We start from the raw sequence: 26,432 nt of genomic DNA on the forward strand, positions 1-26,432 counted from the left end.
AAATTTCAGCCTCCATGATCTTTCCTGAGTTCCAAAGGGCAGGTTCAAACAGTTGCTAATCAGGGAAGAGAGGGGTTGCAGAGACAATAGAGGAGCAATCAAGGAAAAAATTGTGCCAGTGTGGGGCACAGTCCTGGTCCCTCCTCAAGGAATATAGATAACAATATCCTTGAGTTATTCCACAGAAGTAAAGCCCCAAAATATGAAATGTTAATGAAGCATTCTTTACTTGGGAAACATAACCACCAGACTACTGAACACCAGCTTTGAAAACAATGCAAGACAGTCTCTACTCTGATCCTTATCTGTTGCCCTATTTTTCACTCCCCATACTGTAAAACCAACTCCAAATCACACTGAAGGGGTGATACAGATGTTAAGGCATTAACAATAAAGCTATTTTTTTCTTCTTCACCCAAAAGTCTGACTCATCATTTCTATTTGGCACTGGTGAACAGAGGCCAAATTCTGGCAACAATAGGGCTTGGGATAATTAGGTTCAAGCTTGAAGTATTTTTCCCCATAAAATGTTTGGAGGAGAGTTGAAATTGAGAAATGTTAAATTATTAAATGTCACAATGAGAGATAAAGATTTTTTCATTAGAAAAAATTATAGATAATAGTTTTTCTTAATCCTCATTTATAGGGCTTGTTAATGAGCTGAGTGGGCCTACTCAGGGATTCCCACATGTCTGAGAGAAAAATTACAATTTGGATAAAGTAATCTTAGTTTTTATAACACAGAATTGCCTCTGTCTTTGCAAAATTTATCCCACAACCAAAAATGTGTCCCTCTTCAAAGAAAACTAGTACACCTTAAATTTGCAAAAATAAGTAGAATGTGACCAGATGCTGAAAAAGTCTATTCAAAGGAGTAATGGAGAATAAATGAACACAAGTAAGAAATCAAGTGATAAAGAATTTGAACATTTTCCTGCAGGTAATGTTGGACCATTATGAGTATTTTTTCTTCTAGGAAATGTATGCCTTTCTGACTCTGTTTGGTAACTGGAGAGTGCATGGAATCATATCCTGTGGAGAGCCTGCCTGAAAGTCTGGTCTATCATGGAAAAACTATTTGCAAAACATACCATTTTAATTGCAAATAAGAACATTTGGGAGTTCCTGTCATGGCTCAGTGGTTAACAAATCTGACTAGGAACCATGAGGTTGCAGGTTCCATCCCTGGCCTTGCTCAGTGGGTTAAGGATCCAGCATTGCCATGAGCTGTGGTGTAGGTCACAGACATGGCTCAGATCCTGCGTTGTGGTGGCTCTGGTGTAGGCTGGCAGCTACAGTTCCAATTCGACCCCTAGCATGGGAACTTCCATATGCCTTGGGAGCACTCCAAGAAATGGCAAAAAGACAAAAAAAAACCCCAAAAAGAAACCAAAAAAAACCACATTTAACTAGCAATTGGATGTAAAGAGGGAAAAGAGATATTCCCAGGAGGAAGAAGTGAATGTTTTCTCCATATGAGTAATTACTCTTTAGAAAATTGTTTAAAAACCTTATATGTCATAAACTATTTAATACTTTAAAATATTATAAATATTTATTCTATAAGAGAAAAGCTACACCAGCCAAGTTGAAAAATATTTTGATATTCCTTTTAAATTCAGGCTAATTTTTGTTAATTTAATGATCATGATTTAATGAATAATATCAAACAACTAAAATCATGCATATATGTGGGCCAGAAATATATTCATTATTAAAAATAGCAGTATTTGAGGTAGATTTCTGATTTTTTGATTAAAAAGTTAATGTGATTGAAGCATTTAAAATATAAACATTTTTAATTTGTCTATTTTTAATAAAGATAATGATACTAAATTTATACATTTTTATGAAATGACCTATTAAGAGAACTATACTGAAAGAAGATGTATTACATTCAAGTTAAAGATTTTACTATATTGATAATAAAGTAAATGTTGCCATTATAGGTAAAACATTTCTATGAGAAGGAACTGCCTCTTATTAGTGAATCTCCTTCTATTGGGGATTTTGTGACACATTTATTTCTTTCAAATTATAATCTCCTGCAAAATTATATTTGCTTTGACTTTTGTAGCCCATGTTCTAATATTATTTATGGCACACAATCAAATTAAAAATTTTTTTTTTTATTTTCCCACTGTACAGCAAGGGGATCAAGTTATCCTTACATGTATACATTACAATTACATTTTTCCCCCACCCTTTCTTCTGTTGCAACATGAGTATCTAGACAAAGTTCTCAATGCTACTCAGCAGGATCTCCTTGTACATCTACTCTAAATTGTGTCCCATAAGCCCAAGCTCCTGATTCCTCCCACTCCCTCCCCCTCCCATCAGGCAGCCACAAGTCTTTTCTCCAAGTCCATGATTTTCTTTTCTGAGGAGATGTTCATTTGTGCTGGATATTAGATTCCAGTTATAAGTGATATCATATGGTATTTGCCTTTGTCTTTCTGGCTCATTTCACTCAGTATGAGATTCTCTAGTTCCATCCATGTTGCTGCAAATGGCATTATGTCATTCTTTTTCATTAATAAATCCACAAATAACAAGTGCTGGAGGGGCTGTGAAGAAAAGGGAACCCTTCTGCACTGCTGATGGGAATGTAAACTGGTACAGCCACTATGGAGAACAGTTTGGAGATACCTTAGAAATCTATACATAGAACTTCCATATGACCCCACAATCCCACTCTTGGGCATATATCCAGACAAAACTCTACTTAAAAGAGACACATGCACCCGCATGTTCATTGCAGCACTATTCACAATAGCCAGGACATGGAAACAACCCAAATGTCCATCAACAGATGATTGGATTAGGAAGAAGTGGTGGTATATATACACAATGGAATACTACTCAGCCATAAAAAGAATGACATAATGCCAATCAAATTTGATCATAAGCAGGGAGGGTGTTGGAAGCAATATCGGACTACCTTTGTGAACTTCTCATTTGCTGATTTTTCTTTTCCCTAGGAATGTTTAATTTTGGCTGGAAATAAATCTCTATCCCCAATACTGTTAGTATTAAAATTAATTAAAGGCCAAAAGTTGTGTTTTTTAAGTATTGTGAACTAGTTTAATTCAAAAAATTAGAAGGAGCAGTGTTGGAAATTTACAGGGTATTGAAAATAAAAAAAATTGGCTTTTATATTCCTATAGTTATAACAATCCTTTTTAACTTCTAAATTTGATTACAATCTTTAATTTAATTCAGAAGCATCTATGTAGTAACATATTGGGGCAGAGTCTTGTGCTCTCTTCTTTACAGATTGAATCTTTGCATTTAATGTCAAGGGGAGAAAAGACATAAATAGTCAGTGGAAGATTGCATTAGATGATACAGGACAGATATTATGTTACTGATCAGATTGATTGGGAATGAAAATCATCAATGGTTGAATTTGAGTTTTGACCAAAAGAAAAAATTCATCTGCACATTTCCTTCTCATGCCATAATTTAAATTAAAACATCTAGGCATATATGGCTCATACTGGTATAATTAAAATGCAGATTTGACATGGAACATGATTTAAGGAATTTATTTATTGAATTGATATTTTCTACAGATGAGTGTATAGCTCCTTGTTCCACATAGAATCTCCCTAAAGTAACTAAGAATTTATTACAACCAAAGCCCATGTCTCAATCCAATTATAAAAGAAGAAAATGCAGTCAAGAAATGTAAATCCACAGAAAGAAAATAATTTTAAAATTACAGAAACATCTTTTACTATAATGATGGAATTTTTTCTCTTGGGCTTTGCTGATATTCCCCAATTTCATGGGTTTCTTTTGGGATTTTCTTAGTCATTTATTTGATTATCCTATTGGGGAATGGCATCATTATTCTAAAAACAAAAATAGATGCCACTCTTCAGAACCCCATGTATTTTTTTCTCAGAATTTTTTCCTTCCTAGAAATCTGTTATGTATCTGTCACTGTTCCCAGGATGCTCATGGACTTTTGGACCCAGAAAAGAACTATTTCTGTTTTTACCTGTGCTACATAAATGTGTTTCTTCCTTATGCTGGGAGGAACGGAATGTTTCCTTCTGGCTGTGATGGCCTATGACTGCTATGCAGCCATTTTTAACCCTCTACACTACCCTCTAGTCATGAACCCCAAGGTTTGTGTCCAGCTGGTGGTTGCCTCCTGGATCAATGGAACTCCAGTCGAGATAGGACAAACATGCCAGATTTTCTCTCTGCCCTTTTGTGGTTTTAACCAAATCAATCACTTCTTCTGTGATGTCCCCCCATTATTGAAGCATGCTTGTGGAGACATCTTCATGAATGAGCTGGTGGTCTATATATTTGGTGTATTATTTGTCACTCTTCCTTTTATGTTGATTTCTGGGTTCTATATCAGAATTATCTCCACCATCTTGAAGCTGCCATCAAAAACAGGGTGAACCAAAGCCTTTTCCACTTTCTCTTCCCATATCGTAGTTGTACTTTTATTCTATGAATCAGCCTCTGCCACCTATTTAAAACCTAAATCCAATCAGTATGAAGGAATAGACAATCTGCTCTCTCTTTTTTATACAATTTTCACCCAGATAATTTATTTTTATTTTTTTTATTTTATTTATTTATTTTTTGTCTTTTTTTTTTTTTGCTATTTCTTGGGCCACTCTCGCGGCATGTGGAGGTTCCCAGGCTAGGGGTCTAATTGGAGCTGTAGCTGCCAGCCTATGCCAGAGCCACAGCAACTTGGGATCCGAGCCGTGTCTGCAACCTACACCACAGCTCACGGCAATGCTGGATCCTTAACCCACTGAGCAAGGGCAGGGATGGAACCCGCAACCTCATGGTTCCTAGTCAGATTTGTTAACCACTGCGCCACGATGGGAACTCCTCACCCAGATAATTTAATCCTGTGATATACAGTCTGTGGAACAAAGATGTTAGAAAGGCAATAAGAAAATTTCCTCCCAAATTATAAACATTGTGATACATATGAAATAACACAAATTATTCTTTCATGTATTTAATTTGTATGCATACCTAATTGAAATCTACTTTTCAGTAATGTTCTAAAATTTTTAACAAGATAATCACATAATTTCCTTTTATTATATCCTTATGTCCTCAGATTTAAGGCAGTTGTGTTTATTTATTTAGCAATATTTTACTTTTAAAGATCAGTTTGCCCCCTCATTGTAAACTTGTGAATAGCGATGTGTAGCTAAACCAGAAGATGTGAAATGCAGTATGTTCTATGATTGAAATTATGTCATTTTCCTATTTTATTAGTGCCTTTCTATACACTACCCTAACATTATTAAGGAAACAAAACACTCTTAGAAGCTACAGAGTCATTACTAAGGGATTCCTTCACATGAAACAAACAAACAAGTCTAAATCTTAAGGATATAACTATGACAAGTAGTAATACAAATGATTTACGTATAATATAATGTTTATAGCAGCACTATTTTTCTAAGCGAAAAAAGGAAAATGAAGTACATGTTAAGAAATATTTTCATAAATATTATGTATAAATGTAATAGAAAATTATGGAGTCATTAATAAATCATGTTACGTCTATATGACAATGGCCTCCAATAAATCATTTCTTCTTATATCCATTTTTTTGATCATCCTTCCTAGACTGACTCTTGATTTATCTATGTGATTACCTTTGGCTGAGGGAACATTAATACACATGAATAGCACTTTACCATTCCAACTTGTCCTCTCTAACAATGTAAATATTTCCATCCCTGTGTCAGTTCTAATGAATGAATAAAGCACATAGAAAATAGTACATAGGGTTGTGGAGGTGAGAATCAATGATGACCAATAAACCCAATCCCAAATTTCCCATCAGAGGAAAAAAATTCAGATTACTAGAAATAGGAAAAATAGAAAAATTTGCAGCTCAAAAATCATCTGTAAATCTTATTCATATAAACATTGTGACTTCAGTCATATTTTTCATCTGAATCCTGTATAAATCTATATCTGATGGCAACCCTGACATTTCAATGTTTATTTTTAACTTCTAAATGCAATAGCTGGTGAAAATGGAATCCACCCAATTATAACCTCAAGTTAGTTTCTTAGAAGGGTATACTGAAATTCTTTGTAGTGAAGGAATAGGCAGTGATGATAAATTTGAGTTCAAGTGGATGTATTATCCTATATAAATAAATCATTTCATTTTGTTTTTGATTAAGTATGTCATGTTAAAAATATTTTATGTGCATTTAATTTCCAGTGTATTTTCTGTTAAATTTCCTACCTCTTGATTTCATATTACATCATCTTAAAATTCACAAAGAAAAATGAATATAGGAATTTTTAATACAAAAATGTTATAATAGAAAGAACACATCTAAATGTAATCCTAGATTTCTTAAAACATGCATAAAGTTTGCAATAGATAAAATGGTAGCAAATACATCACAAGATTGTATTGAATATAATCAATGTGAAAATTATTTAACTTTAAAATGTCCCTGGATTATTGGGATTTCCTTTTCAACTTGTCGTATGATACAGGCTTTTCCAACCAAATCATTTTATGCCCTTTTTCTAGTTACAATCTCATTTCATTAGTATTTCTGGTTGTGATGAACAGACTTTATTCAGGACATAAATGTACCAAGTTTTGCAAACAAATACAGATTATTGGTTGTTTTTGTAGCTGTTTTGTTTTTTTTTTTGTTTTACAGTTTTATTTCTTGAAACACATAAAAGTAAGTTGTAATTTTTTTGCCTCTGCAGTTTATTTTACTGTTATTGGTTTTCAAATTTTAACCTAATGCCAATCCAATTTTTTTTGCCTATAAATATACTCATTATTTCTACAAAATCATTTGGTGTGTTTTGAGACATATTTTTGTCAAAAATTGTTTAACATTCCTTTAATATATCATAGTTGCTTATGAAGTTTCTATAAAATACAGTTGTCTCTCAGTGGGGGTGGGGTGCTTCCAGAATCCCCCACGCCCATAACCAAATGAGAGGTTGCTCAAATTTCTTATATAAACTGGGGTAATACTAAATAAAACCTACCCATCTCTTCTAATGTACTTTAAATAACCAATGCAATGTAATGCTATGTAAATTGTTGCTGGTGTACTGCAAATCAAGTTTTTACTTTTTGGAAATCTATAAATTACTATTTTCCCAATACTTTTGATCTACAGTTGATTGAATCCAAGGAAGTAGAATTTTTGTATGCAAAGGGCTAACTGTAAATATCTCTTAATAATAGATAATAAAGCTATTTATGGAAGTTATTGCTAAATGAAGCACATCACTCTATAAGCTACAATGTAGTATTTTATTATTATCTTTATATATGCCTTCAGATTTTTGCTTATTCAGTGGAGTATGAAAAAAAGTGCATAACAATCAAAAAGTTAGAGTCACCACTATCTGTATCTAAAGCCTCAACCATCAAAACAATTAAATATTTGTCTATTGTATTTACAAGCAAGACTTCAGCATGGTGACTCTTGTTTTTCCCTGGATATTATAGATCAATATAAAGAGTGAAAAAATTACTGTGCATATGTAAGTTGGAATAAGTTGAATCCAATGACCTACCAATGATTTCCTAACATGAAATCCCTATATTTTTGTTATTTTGAGGCTTCCATACATCAAACAGAGGATGAGCAAATCAGCTTAAAACTACTATTAGAAGGAAAAGAAAGTCACATATTTTTATTTTCCCAGAAATTTCCCCCCAGATTCATGTAAAAATTTTCTTAATACAGAGAATAAATAGCTTTATAATTGTGGGGCTACCAAAAAAAAATAGGCTCATTCACTCCTTAGATAATTATGTGGTACAAATATATAATTAAGCCAAATATTGATTGCTTTGTTAATTCTTACCACTAACACATAACTCATGAAAACATACACACACATGCAAATATATTATAAAATTCTAGTTTAATTTGAATGGTTTTATTAATAATGTCTTATAAAACATTTAATTATTAGCATTAAAATGCATTATTTTTGAGAATTAAAAATCCATTTATGTTTTTAAAATTTTGGAGTTCTGTTGTGGTGCAGTAGGTTAAGGATCCAGCTTGGTCACTGTAGTGGCTTTGTTTGCTGCTGTGGCACAGGTTTGATCCCTGGCCTAGGAACTTCCACATGTTTTAGGACCAGCCAATAAATAAATAAATAAATAAATAAATAAATAATAAAAATGTCTTGTTTTTACTCTCTTTTTCAAGAATACATATTACATACAAATATTTAATAAAGGGAATCAAATACAAAATAGAACTTAGGGGATATAAACAAAGAGAAATAAAAACATGTAAGCAAATTTTGAAAAATGCACCAAAAGGTGGTCTACTAAAGGAATCCACTAAAATATACACACTATTTGAGATAATTTTTGGAAAACTTTAGTTTTATTATGATTCTAATTTTTTTTCTTGGTACCATATAACTTTATTTGAAGGAATGGTACTAAGGGAAGAACTTTAGTAGATGTTTTGGTAGGATTAACAGAAAAGGCAAAGGTAACCCAAACATTCATGCACTGCTTTGGTGATCAGGGAAGTCACACCACTCCAACCTCCACCCTCCCCCCACCCACATGGCTAGGGGACACCAGCCTAATGCTTAGCTCTCATTATCACTGTTTCCCAGGGTGTGCTTCTCAAAGTGATACTGTGCCATGCCACATTCGGGGGGTCCCAATCTTGTGTAAGTTGGTTATGAGGTCACCCAATTCTTTAATGAATTTCACCTGCTTGGTCAGGTAATGAGTCTCAAGGAAGTCACACAAATGGGGGTCATTTTCATCAGGGCCAGTTTGTGCAGTCCCAGTAATGACTGATTCACATTTTTCTCCAAGAATAGTGCTCATTCCATTGCTTTCAGTCCATGCTCCCATTTGTCATGGTCTGGTTTCTTGATATCCTGAAGGAAGATTCAGCCACCACGTTGCTTCTGCAGCTTCATCAGTTTTTGAACATGTTCCTTCTCCTCATGAGATTGGTGAAGTATTTGGCAAAGTTCTTCAAAGCCACATCATCACAGTCAAAATCGTATGACATGGACAGGTAGATGTAGGAGGCATAGAGCTCAAGGTTGATCTGGTGGTTGATGGCCACCTCCACATCCTTGCAGTAGTTCTGGTACACCTGAGAGAAGAACAGAGTTGTCATGGCGGAGGCTGAGGAAAGGTGATGGTGGTGGCCTTGGGGTGCTCCAAGACTGCTATGAGGAGGTCTTGAGGGCTGGCTCCAAGCAGCTCAGCAGGGAAGGGGACTAGTGCCATTCCTTCCAAGCACTGTTGAAGCAGGAAGCTGCAGTGACTCTCAGGGAAGACTGATTTTAATCTCTATGTGACTCATGTGTTTGAAGCAGCACAATTGTGGAAGTTAAAAAAATTACATTTGAACTCTAAAACCTTATATTGAAATCTCAGACTTACCACCTATTGTGACCTAAATAAAGTAATTTTATCCCTCAAATCAAAGTGTAACCAAGATTTCTATGCATTGGTACAACCACTGTTGAAAACAGGATGGAGATTCCTCAGAAAACTAAAAATAGAATTACCATTTGATCCAGAAATCCCACTCATGGCCATCTATCCAGAGAAAACCATGACTCAAAAAGACACATGTGCTCCAATGTTCATTGCAGCACTATTTTCAATAGCCAAGACATGGAAACAACTTAAATGCTTATCAACAGAGGAGCAGATCAAGAAGATGTAGTACAGATACACAATGGAATATTACTCAGCCATTAAAAGGAATGAAATAACAGCATTTTTAGCAATATGGATGGACCTAGATATTATCATGCTGAGTGGAGTCATTCAGACAATGAGATACCACCATCAAATGCTTTCACTTACATGTGGAATCTGAAAAAAGGACAAAATGAACTTCTTTATAGAACAGATAGTGACTCACAGACTTTGAAAAACTTATGGTTTCCAAAGGAAACAGTTTTAGTGTGCTGGGGGTGTGGGATGGAAATCCTATAAAATTGGGTTGTGATGATCATTATACAACTATAAAGGTAATGCATTATTTAGTAATAAAAAAGATTTCTATGCATGTCTTGTTCAACTACATGAACATGTTGGGACTACAGAATTCTAATTTATGAGATGCATTAAAATATGTCTTATTAAAGTGTTAATTACATGTGATGGAGTTCCCATTGTGGCTCAGTGGTTAACAAATCCGACTAGGAACCATGAGGTTGCAGGTTCAATCCCTGGCCTTGCTCAGTGGGTTAAGGATCCAGTGTTGCTGTGAGCTGTGGTGTAGGTTGCAGATGTGTCTTGGATCCTGCATTGCTGTGGCTGTGGTATAGGCTTGTGGCTACAGCTCCAATTAGACCCCTAGCCTGGGAACCTCCATATGCCACGGGAGCCCCTAGAAAAGGCAAAGAAAAAAAATACAAAAAAATAAAGTGTTAATTATATGTGAAAGATGTTCACATATGAAATATGACTTTTTAGTTTTTAAAATTTTTTTTTCTTAAGTCCAGCAAAATAAATAAGGAGCTATGCAATCAAATTTTTATCAAAGATTTGAGCAATGAATGGACTCCAAACCAGAATCAAAGTATCTCTTCTTTTAGTTATACTTAAGTTATATGAAGCATCATACATTAAAATATCATCAACATGGGATTAAACCCAGTAATCAAATATTGTGTTGTACACATGGAATGTATATAATGTTATAAAACAGTGTTACCTCAATAAAAATAAATTTAAAAAATTGAGACACTTTGTGATATAGTACCGGTAAATGAGAACATGTATAGAATACAATAGAACTGTCAATAAGTGCAGTAATTTAAATGTAGGAACACATGGCAAAAGTCTGGGTCTATCTCCATGGTTGCCACTGTTCCAGAGTCTGTGCTGAAAAGCATGTAATTTGTCCATTATGGGTTGTACTGAGGAAGTAAAGGAATGGTATTAAAGAAAATTTCAAGGGGACTTTTATAGTTATAATCTACAGTATCCAAACTGAGAAAGTGGGGAACACTTAGATAATAACATTCTTAAATTAGAAACAATTACAATAACTATGAAAGCCAATCTGGACATCCTGATATGACTTGGAGAACAGGCAATGTCAAGGAATGTAGAGTGAAAGAACGTGGATCATTTACTCATCCCGCTGATGAAAAAAACAAGAAAAAACATCAGAATACAATCTAATTTAATGGATGGAATTTTTTCTCTTGGACTTTGAGCATGTTGCCCATCTTCAGTAGTTTTATTGGATGGTTCTTAGATAGCTATATCAGTATGCTAGTAGACAATGGTACCATATTTCTAACAAAAAAACTGGATCCTGATTACAGACTCCCACAGAGTTTTTCCTTGGTGGATTTTCCTTCTTGGGAATCTTCTGTGTATCAGTCCCTCTTCACAGAATTCTCATTAATCTTGAGACCCAAAGAAGAGCACTTTCTTTAGTTTTCTGTACCACACAAATGTGCTAAATTCTTTTGTTTTCTTTCTTTATTCTCTTCTCTTTCTTCTTCTTCTTCTTAATGGCTACATCTGTTGTTTATGGCAGTTCCCAGGCTAGGGGTCAAATTAGAGCTGAAGGTGCAGGCCTATGCCACAGCTATGGCAATACCAGATTCAAGCCACATCTATGTCCTATGCCAAAGCTTGTGGCAACAACAGATCCTCAACCCACTGAGAGTGGCCAAGGATAGAACACATGTCCTCATGGACACTACGTTGTGTTCTTAATCTTCTGAGCCACAACTGGGACTCTGAATATTCTAAATTCTTGCATTGGGATCCACAGAGGGCTTCTTTCTGGCTATGATGGCTTATGACATCTACATGGCCATCTGTAATCCTTTGCATTATCCTCACGTCATGAACCACATAGTTGGTATCCAGCTGGTGACTGCCTCCTGGATCGGTGGAATTCCAGTCCAGAGAGGGCCAACATTTCACATTTTCTCTCTGCCTTTGTGTGGCTTTAAACTCATCAGCCACGTTGTCTTTGACATAACTCCATATTCAAGCTCGCCTGAGGGGATAACTTTTTGAATGAAATGATGTCCTATAAAGTTTCTGTCTCTTTGGTTCCATTCCTGTTGTTTGGTAAAACCATCTCTACAATCCTTAAATTGCCATCAGCCACTAGTTGGTCAAAGCCTTTTACACTTGCTTATCAACAAACTGTTGTGATACTGTCCATTAGATAAGGCAATATCATGTATTTAAGACCCAAGACACAAGACTTGGCAGGAATTTACAGTGCTTTCTCTTTTCTACACAATTGTGATCCCTATGTTTAATCCCATGATAAACATTCTAGGGAGCAAGTATATCATAATGGCATTGGAAACTGCTATATAAATAATTCACTTCATTAAAAATTGAGTTATATTTACAGAGATTGATTCCTGATATTTAGGTATTAAAATTTCAGGAGACAGTTGTTTTCAACTATGCTTATCTTTGTGTTCAATGATAATTATTTTCAAATTAAAAATTACTAGTGCTTTTAAGAAACTAAGAAACTTTTCTATCTCAATTTATATGCTATCAATGCATCAGAAAACAGTAAATCATTCTATTTGTAGTGAATGTTAGGCAGAATTTATGCATATTTTCAATTAAATATTTCTATATACTAAAACCCTAGGACATGATAAAACTAATATTACTATTAAAGTATTTGTATATAATAAGAAGAGCATGGAAAAAATTTATGAGACAATTTGCAATATTAAAGAAAAAAATATATAATTTTTTCCTGGATATTTTTAGTAGGCAATGGTAAATTTGTCATTTTATAACTCTAATATATGTAAACAATTATATAATTTAAAATTAATGATGATTATAAATGTCATGTATAGTACATCATATATATTACTCATTTATATAATCATAACAAATATCTGAATATACTACTTTAAAATAGGTATCTGGTATAAAAATAAGAGATATCAACACAAACCTGTGGTCCAACACATGTGCACACACATTTTGAAAATGATGAATACATATATAATCATTATATTTACAAATATAATGATGTAATTGTGGATATGTCAGAGTAAATTTTTCCATTTTTTTCATGTTTAACAGAAATCTTGGTGTTGAATAGTATGAGCATGTGTTTATTTATTTATTTTCTTTTTTTTTCTTTTCAGGGCTGCACCCAAGACATATGGAAGTTCCTAGGCTACAGGTTGAATCAGAGCTACAGCTGCTGGCCTATTCCACAGCCACAGCAATGCAGGATCTGAGCCACTTCTGTGAACAACACCACAGCTCATGGCAGTGCTAGATCCTTAACCCACTAAGTGAGGCCAGGGATCAAACCCGTGTCCTCATGGACACTAGTTGGATTCATTACCACTGAGCCACAACTAACTCCAGTAACTCCAGAAAATTATGAACATAAATATAATCAATATTGTCATTGTGGATATCTCAGAGTAAATTAAAAAAATTTCCATTTTTTTCTTTGTTAGCATAAATTTTACTCTTGTATACTACGAGTCTGTGTTTTCTGTGTAATCAAAAAATAAAAAGCCAGCAATAAATCTGTATTCATTGTGGTTAAAGAAAATAATGATAGTTGCTTATGTTGTTTCCCTGTTCATAGTGAATAAAGAACTCATTCATTTTCAATATTGCATGCTTATCTAATTGAGACTTCTTATATGCAAGCAATAAATCTCCAAGGAATCGTGATACGTTGACAGATCTTAAGTTAAAAAAGAATGTGGTGGAGCATATACCTTTTCTAATTCATTTGCTCAGAGATATCACAGAGATTTTCTCACATTCATAGGGATACCCCTACTTCCAAAGCAAGGAAGGAAGTGCATCACAACTTTCTACCTGTCAAAAGACAATGCAAATGTTATTAATAATCCTGCTGGCAAAACTAAGCAGAGAATCTATTCTGGCCAAGACCAAAGCAAAGAATGAATGGATCACCTATCTGAAATGTTTTTTAAAAATAATAGAAATAATTGGATACAAGGAACAAATAGAAGAAAGTAATATACCAACAAAGAGTTGCATAATAAAATTGTGTTGAAAATATTGAACACAGACCAGCCCACCGAATGAAATGCAGAGCAAATTGCAGTGGTACAGAATCATGAGGGAATAAATTGTGATTATTTTAGCACAGCACTAGATAACTGATATAGAGGATTATCACTATGGAGGGAGTACTGTCAAAATTAAAACCTAGAACTTGTGGTCCTGTGACTTGGTTGGGGGAGGAGATGAGAAAAGCTGAGAGTTAAGCTCTTAGTGAAAGCCGAATAAATCATGGACTTATTATTTGATGGTGGAAAAGTGGAGACAAACTGCAGGAGGAAGCTGTATGAATGGCTTGCCATTTTTCTACAGATGCCAAAAATACACAGACAAACCTAATAGTGGCAGCACTGTAACTGGAAGTAACTTGGAATATATTAATAGTACTTAATGAATTTGTGAATCTGGGTAAAGAAATTTCTAGGAGAAATATGAAGTGCTAGTTTAATTACTATTATTTATTTATTTATGCCATTTCTTGGGCTGCTCCTGTGGCATATGGAGGTTCCCACTCTAGGGGTAGAATTGGAGCTGTAGCCACCGGCCTATGCCAGAGCCACAGCAACATGGGATCTGAGTCATGTCTGCAAACTACACCACAGCTCACAGCAACGTTGGATCCTTAACCCACTGAGTGAGGCCAGGGATCAAACCCGCAACCTCATTGTTCCTAGTCGGATTCGTTAACTACTGAGCCATGATGGGAACTCCCTAATTTAATTATTATTTTATTTAATTATTATTTATATAATAATTCATTTAATACTGTTTAATTTAATTGTTATGGCTGCGATCAGGAAAGAAAACAAAACAGATAAGCTAAATAGAGAAATGTTCGGTTTGCCAGTAGAATTTAGAGAAATGATAGAAAAACCAAGACCCATTGGTTTATAAATAAAATTGTGTCATATCTCTAATCTTTAGGATAAAGGATTAAATTGAGTTTGATACTGTGCTAGTAACTTTGAAATCCTGAAGAAAGTGCTAAGACTAATAAAAAAAGGTGATCTAACAATTCTAAATGTATTGTCCTACAGAAGCCTGATATGTGCAAGCAGAGAGGATTATATATTGAAATAATGTATGAAGGGTTATTAGAAAATGTCTTAAACCCAAATATGAATCAGAGGAAACCACAAAAAAAAGATGCAGTTATGGATGCACAGTGAGCATGAACTGAAAGGGACTAAGATCATTAAAAATGAAGAGTTTTTTCAAAACCTGAAGTTTGTTCAAAACAATCTTTAAAGAAAGAGAATAAAATCCATACACACAACATAATAACTATAATGTTCAGCAGCCAATTAAAAAAATATTAGATATGTCACAAAGCAGGAAAATGTGATCCACAACAAGGGAAGAATTTAGTCAGTAGAAATAAAACCACCAGAGATGGGATTAAGATGGCAGAATAGAAGGACTGGAGCTCAACTTCTTTCCTAAAAACAACAAAATTCACAACTAAAGGCTGAGCAATCTTCAACCAGATGGACCAGAAACCTTCAAAAAGATATCCTACTCAAGAAGACAAGGAGGAGGCCACATCAAGAGGTAGGAGAGGTGATTATGTGATATAAGCAACTCCATATCTCCGGGTGGGAAGCCCCACAAATTGTAAAGTAACTGGTTCACAGAGACTCACCTACAGGAGTGAGAGTTCTGAGCCCCACGTCAAACTCCCACATGTGGGGATCTGGCACTGAGAGAAAGAGCTCCTGGAGCATCTGGCATTGAAGGCCAGTGGGGCTTGTGTGCAGGAGCTCCATGGGACTGGGGGAAACAGAGACTCCATTCTTAAAAGGTGCACACAGATGTTCACATGCATTGGGCCCCAGGGCAAATCAGTCTCCATAGGAATCTGGGTCAAACCTGACTGCAATTCTTGGAGACCTCCTGGGAAAACAGGGGTGAATGTGGCTTGTTGTGAGGGAAGGACATTGGAAGCAAAACTCTCAGGAATATTCATCAGCATGCCTTTCTCTGGAGGTGGTTAATTTTGTAAATTCTGTCCTCACCCATCAGCTCTGAGATGCCCTAGGGCAAACAATAATGCAGGTGGGATCACAGCCCTTCCCCTCAGTAAACAGGCAGCCTAAAGACTTCCCCAAGTACACAGCCACCTCTAATTCCATCCAGAGACTAAGCCCCACCCACCAGATGCATAAGAATAAGCTCCACCTACCAGTGGGCAGGTATTAGTCCCTCCCATCAGGAAGCCCATAGCAAGCCCCCATACCAACTTCAGCCACAATAGGGGCATACACCAGAAGTAATAGAGGCTACAACTCTATTGTCTGTAAAAATATCACCACACAAAAAACCTATAAAAATGAAAATACAGAGAACTATAACTCAAATGAGGGAGAAAAGAAAAACCCCAGAAAATCAGCTAAGTGATCAGGAGATTCTCAGCCTCCACGAAAAAGACTTTAGACTGTTGATGCTGAAGATGATGCAAGACATTGGAAATAAACTGGAGGCAAAGATGGATAACTTACAGGAAACACTGAGCAAAGAGATACAAGATATAAAACTTAAACAAGAAGAGATACAAAATACAATAACTGAAATAAAAATTTCACCAGAAGCAGCTAACAGCAGAATACAGGAGGCAGAAGAATGAATAAGCAAGGTGGAGGACAGATTAGTAGCAATTACGGTTGTGGAACAGAAAAGAGAAAAAAGACTGAAAAGAAATGAAGAGAGTCTCAGAGAACTCTGGGACAATGTGAAATGCACCAACCTCCGTATTATAGGGGTGCCAAAAGGAGAAGAGAGAGAGAAAGGGACAGAAAAAATTTTCCAAGGAATAATAGCCAAAAACTTCCCCAACATGGGAAAGGAACCACTCACTCAAATCCAGCAAGCACAACAAGTACCATATAAAATAAACCCAAGGAGGAATACACCGAAACACATAGTAATCAAACTAACCAAAATTAAAGACAAAGAGAAAATCTTGAAAGCAGCTAGGGAAAAGAAACAAATAACATACAAGGGAACCTCAATACGGTTATCAGCAGATTTTTCAGCAGAACCTCTGCAGGCCAGAAGGGAGTGGCATGATAGACTTAACGTGATGAAAGGAAAAAACCTCCAACCAAGATTACTCTACCCAGCAAGGCTCTCATTCACATTTGAAGGAGAAATTAAATAACCTTCACAGATAAGCAAAAAGCTAAGAGAATTCAGCAACACTAAAGGAACTTCTCTGGGCAGAAAAGAAAAGACAGTAACAGGATGCAAAAATCCCACAAATGACAAGGATCACCAGTAAAGGTACATATACAGTAAAGATACAAAATCATCCATGCACGACTATGCCAACAAAATCAGAAATCATGAGAAGAGGAGGGTACAAATTCAGGACACTGGAAATAGACTTGCAATTAAGAGACCAACAACTTGAAACAATCCCATAAATATATAGACTCCTATATCAAAATTTCAGGGTAACTGCAAAGCAAAAATCTGAAGTTGCTACACAAACAAATAATAACAATCAACTCAAATACAACCCAAATAAAGATAGTCATCAAACCACAAGAGCAGAGAACAAGAGAAGAAGGGAAGGAAAAAGAGCAAAAAAACAAATCCAAAGCAATTAATAAAATGGCAATAAGAACATACTTATCAATAATTACCTTAAATGTTAATGGACTAAACACCCCAACCAAAAGACATAGACTGGCCGAATGGATACAAAAACAAGATCCATATATATGCTGTCTTCAAGAGACCCACTTCACTTCTAGGGACACATACAAATTGAAAGTGAGAGGATGGAAGAAAATATTTCATGCAACCAGGGATCAGAAGAAAGCTGGAGTAGCAATACTCATATCAGACTAAACAGACTTTAAATGAAGAATATTTTAAGGGACAAAGAATATCACTACCTAATGATCAAAGGATCACTCCAAAAAGAAGATATAACAGTTTTAAATCTCTACACACCCAGAGGGGACAATATGGTGGAAGAGTAGGGGGACACGCTCACTCTTTCCCACAAACACAACATAAAAACACACATCTACAGGATAAATGACTCGCACAGAACAGCAACCAATAGCTGACAAAAGAACCTAAACTCCAACAATGGCAAGAAGTTCTTGACATTACTAGGTAAAACAAGAGAAAAGAGGAGAGTGAGAGAAGATGAATGCGAGCTGGAGGGCGCTCCCAAAAGGGAACTGCAGAGGAGAAAGGAATCCTGCACCCTGGAAAGTCACCTACTCAGGGGAAAGATCAAATGAACGGGAGGAATCTCCAGATGCAGAGAAGAGTGTAGCAGTAAGTTGGAGTTCTGAAAAGCAGATCGAGAACTAAACGGATCATCTGAACTACGGGCACAGTCACCAAAAATTGAGATGCCTGGGTGGGGGCTGGGCACTGAGACCTCGGCTCTGGAAGTTAGTCCCCAGGAAAGGGCTTGTGGGGGGGGGTGGAGCAGAGACTGCTTGGGAGGTCTAGGAACCGGTCTGTCAAGTTTGACATGGTAGAGACTGCCTGGGAGACTAGAAAGCAAAGATGTCGCAGGGGAAGGGAACAATACTCTAGGGGTTGGGAAGTGGAAAGCCACATCAGAGGGAACCTGGGAGAAGAGCCTGGACTGTGCCCATGTTGGGGAGGGGAGAGAAGGGGTGGGTCTCCATAGAATACTCCCCACGCCACAGCAAGCTTACCGGCCTGCTAGCTATCAGAAAGCAGTGCATCCGCTCCCCCCCCCTCACACACACATACACTCGCTGGACCTGGGGCTGTCTGCCATCTGGGAGGGCTGGCCTCAAAAACTGCCTGAAGCCTACCACCACAGGGGCTGCCCCTGCACAGGCCCACTTGCCCTTTGGAGGGGTTACACCCCTGTGGAGCAGCACCAAACACCACCAACACTGGAGAAAAGGCGTGCACCCCAGAAAAGCTAGAACAAGCCTGGCCAGGCCGTGAAAAGATCTGCCTAATTCTCCGACAGTCTTTCTTTGTTGGGCTGCCCTGGAGAGGAGCCTCCGGGGTTCGCAGAAGCCCAGGTAGCTGCCAAAGCCCTCAGGGGGAGCCGAACTCTCTCAAAACAGCTGCATAGGACTGCCAGCTCCAGGCAGGACCCCCCTGCAGCTCAGAAAAGCTACAACAAGCCTGGCTGGGCCCTGAAAAGATCTGCCTAATTCTCTGACAGTCTTTCTGAGTTGGGCAGTCCTGGGGAAGAGCCTCTTGGGTTTTCAGCAGCCCAGCTAGCTGCTCCAGCCCTCGGGGGGAGCTGCACTCTTGCAGAACAGCTGCAAAGGACTGCCAGCTCTCTGCAGGACACCCTGTGCCCAGAAAAGCTACAACAAGCTTGGAAAGACAGTGAAAAGATCTGCCTACATTCTCAGACAGTCCTGAGTTGGGCTGCCCTAGGGAAGACCTCTTGGATTCTCAGTGACCCAGATAGCTGCTCCAGCCCTCAGGGGGTGCTGCATTCATGAAGAACAGCTGCCCAACACCGCCAATCCTCTGCAAGAACCCCAGAGCCTAAAAACACCGGAGAAAACTCTGCCTGACCGAGTGAAAGCTGCTACCATTGTGGTGTGGATCTCCCAGTCCTGTCTGCCATCAGGAAGTCCTCCTTTGCTTCAAAGAGACCCCATTAGCCCCATTAACGCTCCAGAAAAGCCACACTGCCTCAAAAAAGACTGACCAACAACACCAGCCCTCAGGAAATATTCCACGGCAGTGACAAGGCAAACACTGCCCGGTCACGGAGAGTACAACTCCCTCAGGAGAAAGAAAACAACAAGCAAGATGAAGAAGCTGAGAAACCAACGCCAGTCAAACCAACAGGAGAACTCACCTAAAACAGTCAACAATGAAACAGATCTCTGCAGTCTGACAGACCTGGAGTTCAAAAGAGAAATACTGAAAATACTGAAGGAATTAAGAGAAGATATGAACAGTAATGCAGACGCCCTCAGAAAGGAACTAGAAAATATAAGGAGGAGCCAAGAAAAACTAGAACATTCATTTGCAGAGATGCAAACTGAGCTAAGGGCAGTAAAAACCAGAATGAATAATGCAGAAGAATGAATGAGTGATGTGGAAGATATAATAATGGAAATCACTCAATCAGGACAGCAAACAGAAAACCAAATGAAAAAACATGAGACCAATATAAGAGACCTATGGGATAATATAAAGTGGGCCAATCTACGCATAATTGGAATTCCAGAAGGAGTAGAAAAAGATAAGGGAATGGAAAATATATTTGAAGAAATTATCGCTGGAAACTTCCCAAATCTAAAGGATACTGGATTCAAGATACAAGAAGCACAGAGGGCCCCAAACAAGTCGAACCCAAATAGACCCACACCAAGACACATCATAATAAAAATGGCAAAAGTTAGTGATAAAGAGAGGATCCTAAAGGCAGCAAGAGAAAAACAGAATGTTACCTACAAGGGAACCCCCATAAGAATATCAGCTGATTTCTCTACAGAAACACTACAGGCCAGGAGGGAATGGCAAGAGATATTTAAAGTGCTAAAAGGAAAAAATATGCAACCTAGAATACTTTATCCAGCAAGAATATCATTTAAAATAGAAGGGGAAATAAAAATTTTTCCCAACAAACAAAAACTTAAAGAATACAGCAACACAAAACCCAGGTTAAAGGAAATATTGAAAGGGCTTCTCTAAACCAAAAAGAAAGGAAGGAAAGGGAAGAAAAAAGAAAAGAAAAAAAAAAGAAGAAGAAGAAGAGGAAGAACTAGGACTGAGGAAACCACAATCAGAGAGCAGTCACTCAAATAAGCCAGCATACAGATTTAATCATGAACATGCTTCAAACAAAATAAAATTAAAAAGAAAAAAATAAAAGAGTCATCAAAACCATAAAATGTGGGCAAGGGATGTTAGGAGGTAAATAATCCTTTTTGTTTGTATGTATGTCTCTCTTCTTAATTTTAATATAATAATGAAGTGTTTGAACTTACAGGACCATCAGGCTAAAACACACAATTATGGGAAGGGGTTAGCATACTTAAAAAACAGGGCAACCACTAGCCAAAACCAAATATTGCATTTGCAATACACTCAAGCAGATAATAACAGGAGACCATCCAACCAAAAAAAAAAAAAAAAAAACAAAGAAGAATGGAGAACCATAGAATCAACTGGAACATGAGGATCAAATGGCAATAAATAATCATTTATCAATTATCACCTTAAATGTCAATGGACTGAATGCCCCAATCAAAAGACACAGAATGGCTGAGTGGATAAAAAGGCAAAAACCTTCAATATGCTGCCTACAAGAAACTCACCTTAGGACAAAGGATACATATAGATTGAAAGTGAAAGGATGGGGAAATTATTTCATGCCAATAGACATGACAGAAAAGCAGGAGTCGCAACGCTCATATCAGACAAAATAGACTTTAAAACAAAAGACATAAAGAAAGACAAAGAAGGACACTACTTAATGATTAAGGGATCCATCCAAGGAGAGGATGTTACTATCATCAACATATATGCCCCAAACATAGGAGCACCCAGATACATACAACAAATATTAACAGACATAAAGGGAGATATTGATGAGAATACAATCATAGTAGGAGACCTTAATACCCCCCTCACATCAATGGACAGATCCTCTAGACAGAAAACCAATAAAGCAACAGAGATCCTAAAGGAAACAATAGAAAAGGTAGACTTCATTGATATCTTCAGGACACTACATTCAAAAAAATCAGAATACACATTCTTCTCAAATGCTCATGGAACATTCTCAAGAATCGACCATATATTGGGACACAAAGCTAACCACAATAAATTTAGGAGCATAGAAACTATCTCAAGTATTTTCTCTGACCACAATGCCATGAAATTAGAAATCAACCATGGGAAAAGCAAAGAGAAAAAACCTACTCCATGGAGACCAAACAACATGCTACTAAAAAACCAATGGGTCAATGAGGAAATCAAGAAGGAAATTAAAAAATACCTCGAGACAAACGATAATGAAGACACAACCACTCAAAATCTATGGGATGCTGCAAAAAAAGTGCTCAGAGGGAAATTTATAGCAATACAGACCTTTATCAAAAAAGAAGAAAGATCCCAAATTGACAACTTAACCCTCCACCTAAATGAATTAGAAAAAGAAGAACAAAAAAGTCCTAAAGTCAGCAGAAGGAAGGAAATTATGAAGATCAAAGAAGAAATCAATAAAATAGAGACTCAAAAAACAATAGAGAAAATTAATAAAACCAAGAGCTGGTTCTTTGAAAAGGTGAACAAAATTGATAAACCCCTGGCCAGACTCACTAAAAAGAGGAGAGATAGAACCCAAATCACCAAAATTATAAATGAAAAAGGAGAAATCACAACGGATACAGCAGAAATACAAAAAACCATAAGAGAATACTATGAACAAATATATGGCAACAAGTTTGACAATCTGGAAGAAATGGACAATTTTCTAGAATCTTACAGCATGCCAAAACTGAATCAAGCAGAAACAGACCAACTGAACAGACCGATCACTAGAAATGAAATTGAAGAGGTCATAAAAACACTCCCTACAAATAAAAGTCCAGGACCAGATGGCTTCACAGGTGAATTTTATCAAACATATAAAGAGGATCTGGTGCCCATCCTCCTTAAACTCTTTCAAAAGGTTGAAGAAGAAGGAATACTCCCAAAGAAATTCTATGAGGCTACCATCACCCTCATTCCAAACCCAGGCAGAGATACCACCAAAAAAGAAAACTATCGGCCAATATCATTGATGAATATAGATGCAAAAATTCTCAACAAAATCTTAGCCAACCGAATCCAACAACATATCAAAAAAATTATACACCATGACCAGGTTGGGTTCATCCCAGGTTCACAAGGATGGTTCAACATACACAAATCAATCAGCATCATACACCACATTAACAAAAAAAAAAAGTCAAAAATCATATGATCATCTCAATAGACGCAGAAAAAGCATTTGACAAAGTTCAACATCCATTCATGATCAAGACCCTCGCCAAAGTGGGTATAGAGGGAACATTCCTGAATATAATCAAAGCCATTTATGATAAACCCACAGTAAATATAATCCTCAATGGGGAAAAACTGAAAGCCTTCTCACTCAAATCTGGAACAAGACAGGGATGCCCACTCTCACCACTGCTCTTCAACATCGTTTTGGAAGTCTTAGCCACAGCAATTAGACAAACAAAAGAAATCAAAGGCATCCATATAGGAAGAGAAGAGATCAAACTGTCACTGTATGCAGATGACATGATTCTATACCTAGAAAACCCTAAGGACTCAACCCCAAAACTCCTTGAACTGATGAAGAAATTCAGCAAAGTGGCAGGATAGAAGATTCACATTCAGAAGTCAGTTGCATTTCTGTATACCAGCAATGAAATATTAGAAAATAAATACGAAAATACGATACCTTTTAAAATTGTACCACACAAAATCAAATACCTCGGAATACACCTGACCAAGGAGGTAAAGGACCTATATGCCAAGAACTATAAAACCTTAATCAAAGAAATCAAAGAAGATGTAAAGAAATGGAAAGATATTCCATGTTCCTGGATTGGAAAAATCAATATTGTGAAAATGACCATACTACCCAAAGCAAACTACAGATTCAATGCAATCCCTATCAAATTACCCATGACATTTTCCACAGAACTAGAACAAACAATCCAAACATTTATATGGAACCACAAAAGACCCAGAATCACCAAAGCAATCCTGAGAAACAAAAACCAAGCAGGAGGCATAACTCTCCCAGACTTCAAGAAATACTACAAAGCCACAGTCATCAAAACAGTGTGGTACTGGTACCAAAACAGACAGACAGACCAATGCAACAGAATAGAGAATCCGGAAATTAACCCTGACACCTATGGTCAATTAATCTTTGACAAGGGTGGCAAGAAGATAAAATGGGAAAAGGAAAGTCTATTCAGCAAGCATTGCTGGGAAACCTGGACAGCTGCATGCAAAGCAATGAAACTAGAACACACCCTCACACCACGCACAAAAATAAACTCAAAATGGCTGAAAGACTTAAATAGAAGACAGGACACCATCAAACTCCTAGAAGAAAACATAGGCAAAACACTCTCTGACATCAACCAAATGAATATTTTCTCAGGTCAGTCTCCCAAAGCAATAGAAATTAGAGCAAAAATAAACCCATGGGACCTCATCAAACTGAAAAGCTTTTGCACAGCAAAGGAAACCCAAAAGACAACAAAAAGACAACTTTCAGAATGGGAGAAAATAGTTTCAAATGATGCAACTGACAAGGGCTTAATCTCTAGAATATATAAGCAACTTATACAACTCAACAGCAAAAAAACCAATCAATCAATGGAAAAATGGGCATAATAACTGAGTAGACATTTCTCCAAAGAAGATACACAGATGCCAACAAACACATGAAAAAATGCTCAACATCGCTGATTATAAGAGAAATGCAAATCAAAAGTACCATGAGATACCACCTCACACCAGTCAGAATGGCCATCATTAATAAATCCACAAATAACAAGTGCTGGAGGGGCTGTGGAGAAAAGGGAACCCTCCTGCACTGCTGGTGGGAATGTAAACTGGTATTGCCACTATTGAGAACAGTTTGGAGATACCTTAGAAGTCTATACATAGAACTTCCATATGACCCCACAATCCCACTCTTGGGCATATATCCAGACAAAACTCTACTTAAAAGAGACACATGCACCTGCATGTTCATTGCAGCACTATTCACAATAGCCAGGACATGGAAACAATCCAAATGTCCATCGACAGAGGATTGGATTAGGGAGATGTGGTATATATACACAATGGAATACTACTCAGCCATAAAAAAGGATGACATCATGCTATTTGCAGCAACATGGATGGAACTAGAGAATCTCATACTGAGTGAAATGAGCCAGAAAGACAAAGACAAATACCATATGATATCACTTATAACTGGAATCTAATATCCAGCACAAATGAACATCTCCTCAGAAGAGAAAATCATGGACTTGGAGAAGAGACTTGTGGTTGCCTGATGGGAGGGGGGGGGAGTGGGAGGGATCGGGAGCTTGGGCTTATCAGACACAACCTAGAATAGATTTACAAGGAGATCCCGCTGAATAGCATTGAGAACTATGTCTAGATACTCATGTTGCAACAGAAGAAAGGGTGGGGGAAAAACTGTAATTGTAATGTATACATGTAAGGATAACCTGACCCCCTTGCTGTACAGTGGGAAAATAAAATAAAAAAAATAAAATAGAAGGGGAAATAAAAGTTTTTTCCAACAACAACAAAAAAACTGAAGGAATAGAGCACCTCAAAATCCAGGCTAAAAGAAATACTGAAAGGGCTTCTCTAAACCAAAAAGAAAGGAAGGTAAGGGAAGAAAAAAGAAAAGAAAAAAAAAAAGTGGAAGAACTAGGACTGAGGAAACTGCAATCAGAAAGCAGTCACTCGGAGTTCCTGTCGTGGCACAGTGGTTAATGAATCCGACTAGGAACCATGAGGTTGAGGGTTCGGTCCCTGCCCTTGCTCAGTGGGTTAATGATCCGGCATTGCCATGAGCTGTGATGTAGGTTGCAGACGCGGCACAGATCCCACGTTGCTGTGGCTCTGGCATAGGCTGGCAGCTACAGCTCCGATTAGACCCCTAGCCTGGGAACTTCCATATGCCATGGGAGCGGCCCAAGAAATAGCAAAAAGACAAAAACAAAACAAAACAAAACAAAAACAAACAAACAAAAAAGAAAGCAGTCACTCAAATAAGCTAGCATACAGATTTAATCATGAACATGCTTCAAACAAAATACATTTAAAAAGAGAAAAAATAGAGTCATCAAAATCATAAAATGTGGGATGTTAGGAAATAAATAGACCCTTTTTGTTTGTTTGTTTGTTTGTATGTTTCTCTTCTTAATTTTAATATAGTAATGAAGTGTTTGAACCTACAGAACCATAAGGCTAAAACACACAATTATAGGAAGAGGTCAGCATACTTTAAAAACAGGGCAACCACAAGTCAAAACCAAATATTGTGATCACAAAAAATGAAAAAAAAAACCCAAAAAAAACAGTCAAGCAGATAATAACCAGAGATCATCCAACCAAAAAAAAAAAAAAAAAAAAAAAAAGAGAGAGAGAGAGAAAGAAAGAAGAATGGAGAACCATAGAATCAACTGGAACACGAGGTTCAAATGACAATAAATAATCATCTATCAATTATCACCTTAAATGTCAATGGACTGAATGCCCCAATCAAAAGACAGAGTGGCTGAGTGGATAAAAAGGCAAAAACCTTCAATATGCTGCCTACAAGAAACTCACCTTAGGACAAAGGATACAT

At 36.9% G+C, this 26,432-nt stretch overlaps 2 pseudogenes; one reads left to right on the top strand and one right to left on the bottom strand.

Annotated features, from left to right (window-relative positions):
* Positions 1-3,675: 3,675 nt before the first annotated feature.
* Positions 3,676-4,954, top strand: LOC110259571 (olfactory receptor 10AG1-like; annotated as a pseudogene).
* A 3,659-nt stretch (positions 4,955-8,613) lies between these two features.
* Positions 8,614-9,161, bottom strand: LOC110259729 (ferritin heavy chain pseudogene; annotated as a pseudogene).
* Between the last annotated feature and the right edge of the window lie 17,271 nt (positions 9,162-26,432).

Source organism: Sus scrofa, chromosome 2, assembly GCF_054392235.1.
Source record: "Sus scrofa isolate SSC_HxYL_T2T_F1_AM1 chromosome 2, Sscrofa_HxYL_maternal_Yorkshire_Landrace_v2.0, whole genome shotgun sequence".
Taxonomy (NCBI): domain Eukaryota; kingdom Metazoa; phylum Chordata; class Mammalia; order Artiodactyla; family Suidae; genus Sus; species Sus scrofa.